The sequence below is a fragment of the Rhinopithecus roxellana genome, chromosome 15, assembly GCF_007565055.1.
Source record: "Rhinopithecus roxellana isolate Shanxi Qingling chromosome 15, ASM756505v1, whole genome shotgun sequence".
Lineage (NCBI taxonomy): Eukaryota > Metazoa > Chordata > Mammalia > Primates > Cercopithecidae > Rhinopithecus > Rhinopithecus roxellana.
The window spans coordinates 86,368,423-86,375,063 of NC_044563.1; the positions used below are offsets into that span (position 1 = coordinate 86,368,423).

A 6,641-nucleotide genomic window follows, 5' to 3' on the forward strand; every position below is an offset into this window, starting at 1 on the left:
TGTGAAGTGATTCAATGATAAATCTGTTATTCAACAAATACTTGTTGAAGACTTACCATGTGCCAAATGCCATACTAAGCACTAGAGATAGAAGTGACATGGACAGATCAAGTCCTTTCCTTCATGATGTTCACAGGTAGGGAGACTTGGCAGGGATAGGCAGGGCAGGGTGAGGGAGCTGGGGCACGGGGTAGTGACACTCAGCAAGGTGCCCTAAATTCTGACCCTGACAATCAGGGTCTAGGCTGTAGAAGAGGTCAATGAGGCCAGAGCTAGCAGAAAAGTTGGAGATGTAGCAACCAGAGATGTCAAAATAGAAGAACAAATTTGGAAAAGTGGGAGGCTGAGGGTAGGACAGCATAGTAGAGGGGCTGAGATGTTAGAAGTAAAATTAACTAAGTTAATAGTTGAACACTTAATAATTTTCCTTCTGAATCCCCAAAACAACTCTCTTAAGGAGATACTACTACCTCTCTTTTCACCTAATGAAAGGGGAGCTCAAAGAAGCTAAGTCATCCAGGCCATAAATAGTGTGGCTGGAAAGTCTAAAGTGTGGCTCCCTCTCCCTTCTTTCTTCTCTTTCCTCCTTCCCTTCTTTCTTTCTCACCATCCATAGAGAGGTGTGATCTAGGCTCTGAGAGATAACAAGCTTCTTCCATCCAGTAGCTTAGAAAGAGAAAAAAATAACAAGGACATCGCAGCATACTAAGTGAGCAGAGAAGGGCTTGGAAGTTCTAGGTGGACCTCCTGGAGGAGGTGCCCTCTCACCAGGAGACACAGGGAAATGGAAGCCCCTCCCAAGTGGCAGTGGTTGAAAGTGCCCGGTGTCAGAAGGTTACCTAGGGAAGATGGATACGGGAAGATGAAGGAAGGAGGGTCAGCAGGAAGCTGGGAAGAAGCTGGGAGACAATAGCGTGAACCCCTGGGAGGAGCTTTTGCTAGCAGATACCAGGGCATCAGAGAAGAGAGAGTCCAGTTTTGCCTGTGTTGCCACTGACAGGCAGGACAGGGAAGAGGAAAAAGGTACAAGAATCAAGGAACCTAATATGGGGAGGACTGAGGCCAGGATGCCAGGAGTTGGAGGGCTCAGGGCGGGTGAGTCCGCAGGGTAAAAGGGCATTTAAAGGAAGGAGCAGTCTGGGACACCTCTGGGGAAAGAATCTGGTGAGGCACTGTAATGCCTTGTAGCCTGGCACAGCTTCTGTGACAGGTCACAGTTTCTGCTTCTTTCATCCCTTCCCAGAGCCCCAGTAGACACCTGGCTCAATGGATTTGGGTCTGCAAACTTCTGGTACTTCTTAAATATTTGCTAACTGAATGAAAGATAAAGTACAGATAAGGGTGAGGAAGAGGTTTGAGTGAGACGAAGGAAGGATAAGTTGTAGGTGAGGGAAGTGGAAGTGTCTCCAGCAGAGTAAGTGGGTAGTGTGAAAATTTCTTAATTATGTGGGCAGCTCAGACTAGGTGTCAGTCTTCTGAAGAGTGAACGCGGGTGAGGGATGTGCTGTGAGGTACCCATGTATTCATTCATTTTGTTCACAGCAAAGCACCTGTGTGGGACCCTGAGTTACAAAGATGAGTAATATGCACTCTTGCCATCAAGGAGGTCCCAGCGTGGTTTAGGGAGACAAGACAGGGAAGAGGTAATGACAACAATGAAACACAGAGTTCAAGCCTGCCTGGTGGAGTCATTAAAGGCAGGGTTTGAGACCAGATATGAGGAAGGGAAGGGATAAGCCAGGAGGAGAAGGAAGTGAAGGGCCTTTCAGGCAGGCAGAGCAGTATTTGCAAAGGGCCAGAAGCATGGAAAAATGTAGTGTCTTTAGTGAACTACAGGAAATTCAATATGGCTGAAACTCAAAATGTGAGGGGGCTAGGGAAATGGGACAGGTGATGAGACTAGGAGGCTTGGGGAGGTCAGGCTATGATCTCATAAGCCTCATTAAAAATAAAAGATTTTGTTCAAGGAAAATGGAAGGCATTTGAATAATGCTGAGCAGGGAGTGACATAGTTGGATTTGTACTTTAGGAAGCTGTCTATTACTGCAATGAAAAGAATGGATTGAAAGAGGGAAGAGAAGTGTAGAAAGAAAAGTTAGGAGGCTCTTGCAAAAATTCATGTGAAAAGATGGTAGATGAGGGCAACAGCAGATGTTGATGGAGAAAGGGGATGGGATATCAGAGATTGCTGGAGAGAAGATAGAACCAACAGGTTCCAAGGGATTTTTGGATTATGGGATATGTGGAGAAGGGAATGGTTATAGTTAATTTCTGGGATTACAGCTTGCAACTGAGTGGGGATGGTCATTTGAGGGAGGAAGGAATGATGAGATCAGGTTTGCACATGATAAGGGGTCTGCGAGCTATACAGTAAACAGCGGGCATGCAGCAGGTATGCAGAAATGGGGCCTAGAAGAGAGATGTTTGTGAGTCATCAGCCTATAGATGTTAATTAAAGCCTTGCAAAATGAATGAAATTGATTACCTAGAGGTGTGTATACAGTGAGACAATAAGAAGGTCCAAGTCAGAACTTTAAGGAACAGTGACATTCAGGGGGCATACAAAGGATCCCTCAAAGCAGACTGAGACAGAATAGCTAGGAGGAGCTCCAGGGGAGACATGTACCATACTGTAACTTTCCGCTTATTTGCCTGTTAAATGTTCATGGAATAAAATCATGGCTCAGAAGCCAAACGACAAGAACAACTCAAAGAGAAAAGAATGGTCAATAATGTCAGCTCCTCCCGAGAGGTCAGGCAGTTAGGACTTTTGAGAAGATCCTCCAGATTGAGCAGAAGAGATGCTACTTTCTCCTAGGGAAAGCAGTTACATTTGAGAGGCAGGCACAAATGGGAAGTGAGGAAGTAGGAACAGCTATATGCAGAAGACTCTTTCACAAAATGTGACAGTGAAGAAAAGTGAGGAAGCCTCTTAGCTAATGAGGTATTACAGGGTTGGCTAGGAGAGGAGATAGGAGAGGCTGGAGGATCTTTATGTCCTTCCAGGAGGAATGGGAGAAAGGAAGGAACTGGAGACATGGGAAACACATGGAATAATCAGTTGAGTGAGGTCCCTGTGGAAAGGGAAGGGGATGGGATCTGTAACACAGGTAGAGGATTGGCCTTAACTCGAAGAGACACCACTTCATTCTTATAGGAAGGAAGGAGAAAAGATTGAAGAGGATGCAGATAAAATTTGAGGGAGGAGGCAGAAATCTGAGGGAATTCAAACCAGATGGCCTCAATTTCCTCAGTGAGCCAGAAGACCAGGTTGTCCACTCTTAAATCCTTCCTTTCCTTCACCACCCCCGCCCCACGTGTGCTTTGTCACTGAGCCCTGCTGATCCCACTGCCTAAAGAGCTCTTGAAACCATCCACTTTCTCCTCTACTGCCACTACTCCAGTTCAGGCCAGTGTTATACCCTCCTGAGTTTCTGCAAGAGCCAACTGTGTTCCTTCTCAGGGTCCTTCTCCAGTTGCCTCATGGCAGTCAGAGTGGTATTTCTAAAATGAATCTGATCATATCGCTCCACAGCTTCCAATGATTTGGTAACTCTCCATTATTCTTGGGTTAAATGAATTTCTTTCTGTGGTCTCCTGGACCCTGCATGGTCTAAGCCTCCATTTACCTCTCCCACAGACTCTCTCCCTCTCGTCACCTCATGTTGTAAGTGTCAGGCTCACTGAACTGCTTTATCCCTCACATGCACACTATTTTCCTTTACATGGGCTTTTACATGCTGCTCCCTTGGCTTGGCATATTCTCCACCCACTCCATCAAGTTTAAGTTTAAATGCCACTTCCTTCAGAAAGCCTCTTCTGACTTCCTTATATTGGCCTAGGTTACTCTGCTGTGTGCTGCTATATTACAACACTAACTTCACAGCCTGTAAGCTCCATGAGGATAAGGACCATGTCCATTTTGTTCATCCTTGTGCTGCCAACTCCTGTCACAATGCCTAGCAGAGTAGGTGCCTAGTATGTGTTTGTTAAATGAATGAATTAGTGTATTGATTAATTAATCTATTGAAAATAATGGTGTGAGGTATGTGGGGTAATGAGTGTGAAGAAAATAGAAAAAATTTCATCTATGTATTTATGAAGGGCCCAGTTGAGGTTGGAATTTTTTAGAAGTATGAATTTATAGAAGCATCCCCTCGTGTAGTTGAGAAATCATTCTAGTTAGGGGCAATAATTTGAGGGATGAGTTTGGAAGACAAGGAAACACAGTGGCCAAGGAGTGGTTAAAGGGATGATCCCTCGCATATGAGCTGGAAAGAAAGCACAAAGTCAGAAAGGAATGGAGTAGGAGAAAAAAAAGAAGTCAAGGGCAAGAGGTCATTATGAGGTTAAAGAGTGTGATAGGAGTGAGAACATTTGAAAGTTGGAAGGATATAGGAGGCTGTGGGTAGAGAGGGGAATGCAAGAGTTTAGAATTTTAAAAGTGGAATAGTTCTACAGAGTGGTCCTGGGAGGGAAGAAGAAGGTAACAGGAGCTACAGAGGTCGAGAATCTGTGAGGCTGTGGTGTTGAGGGACACTGAGAAACCATGGCAGGATACACTATCCAGATCTCGAAGTTTTCAGGGAACAAGAGGGTGTGCCTGGGAGATCTGCGTATGAGAAGGGGTGATGGTGTGAGCATGATAAGTTAAACACAGTTTATTCAGCAGGTGGGACAGTTCTTCCTGTGGTGTGCATGTCATCCAAGACTATCTCCTGGGTTTGTACAAGTGGCTGTGTGGTAAGGGCAACTGTGGCACAGCCTCCTGTTAGTGACAGGCCTCTGGGACATCCACTATGTATGTGCAGCTCCAAGGAAGTAAACCTAATAAGATGTGCTGTGACAGTGCTTCCAATGGATGTGGATTGCAGTGACAATGTCTCCTGAGAGGTGCTGGTCTATTTGTTTGTTGCTGGTGACAGTGTCTCTGGAGAGTGTTGGCAGTAACAGTGTCTTCCATGGTATGTGTTGGCCTTGACAATGAGCTGGTGGGAGTATGTTGGTTGCAACATTTCTGCTGTGGGTGTGTGTTGTCATGAGAGCATTTTCCATAGGTGTGTGTTGGCTTGATAGAGTCAGCTGTGGGTGTGTGTTGGTTCTGACTGGGGGTGCTTCCTGGGGGTGGGCTTCCTGGAAGCGTGTGATGGTTGTGAGGGTATCTCTCGAGGATGTGTGTTCCCTGGGACTGTGTCCTCTTGTGGCTTGAGTAGGGCTATGACTGTGTCCCTATGGGTATTTGAGAAGTTGACATAAGCGACAATATTTTTCTGGCCTATGACCTTGTGGCTGTGGGCCCAGCCTGCCACACTGAGTTCATTGTGCTTCTAGACCTCCATCTCCCCACCCCCTCCACGTGGGACCCACGCCTGTGGTGACCTTGCTCTGTCCCCTGCACGGGATTCTGAGCTGGGTATCCCGGACACAAACTCCCAGTCGCTCGAATCTCCCACTGCGTGACCCCCCTGCATCCACTTCAGGCTGTGCCTTCCTCTCCTCTGCTTCTCTGTACTTCTCCCCGCTCAGTTTCTTTGTCTCTGTCTCAGTTGGTCTCTGTCACACACCCATCCTCCACATTCTGACACATGGGCTCCCGCAAAGCGGGCAACACACCCTCACAGGGACTCCCTCACCATGACACACGCTCCTTCTGACCCTCACACCCTCTGAGTGACACGCACATGCACATACAGTCAGAGAGACACCCAAGGACACACAACCTCACAGTGACACGCACTGACACACTCCGACGATGCACTGGCACATAACACTGTCGCACCCCACAACCCCGGCGCACGCTCACGCCGCCACCCTCCCCGACTCGATGACACACGCACACAAAGACCCCCAGGCCCTGCCCCCACGCTCACGTTCACGCCTGCCCGGGTCCCGCAGGCCCAGGCCCCCCCCCTCCCCCATTGTCTCCGGCTAAGAACAAAGCCCCCGGCTCCGCTGCCGCAGCCGCCGCAGCCCCGGGGAGGCCGGCAGGCAGGGCGGGCGCGGCCGGACGGGCTGGGCGGGCGCGGGCACTGACCTCCGCGCGACTCCGGCTCCCTCGCCCGGTGCTGGGGCGCCGTCCGGCCGCGGTCAGCCCCCTGGGCAGCGCCCGCCCGCGCGGGGCCTGGGGGCGCGCATCGTCCGCAGTCGCTGTCTCCGAGGCCCGCGATCCCCTCCCGGCAGCCGCCGTCTGTCCGCGCGCCCTTGGCCGTCGATCGGTCAGTCCGCTGACGCCCGGGCGCCGCCTCCTGCACAGCAGCCCTGCAGAGGATGCGAGCCTCGCCGCCGCGGCCCCGCGCCCCCTCCCCCCCCCCCCCCCCCCCCCCCCCGCCCTCCGCTTGGTAACCCGAGCCCCCGCCCCTCCGCCCGCGGAGCCCCGGCCCCCGCCCCCACCCGCGCTCCGCGCCGCCGTCTCCCGCTTTTCCCCCGGCGCCCGCCCGGCCTCCCTCCGCCCCTCCCCTTCCCGGCCCCAGGCCCCGGCTCCGGATCCGGCCCCAGCGCCGCGCCGCGCCGCGCCGCGCACCCGTCCCGGTTCCCTTCCCTTCTCCCTGTCACTTCTCCCGTCCTCTCCTCCGATTCGGTTCTCTACGCCCTCTAGTCTCTTCCCCTTCTCTCCGCTCCCTGCTGCTCACCTCCTCCTCTTC

General features: G+C 50.9%; 1 protein-coding gene across 1 annotated transcript in view; it reads right to left on the reverse strand.

The window, feature by feature from the left end:
* Positions 1 to 6,162, reverse strand: part of DCHS1 (dachsous cadherin-related 1) — a 33,889-nt gene extending 27,727 nt beyond the window's left edge. The window contains exon 1 of the mRNA XM_030918135.1: positions 6,035 to 6,162. The gene's annotated coding sequence lies outside the window, so the exon portion shown is untranslated. The remainder of the gene's footprint in view (positions 1 to 6,034) is intronic.
* Between the last annotated feature and the right edge of the window lie 479 nt (positions 6,163 to 6,641).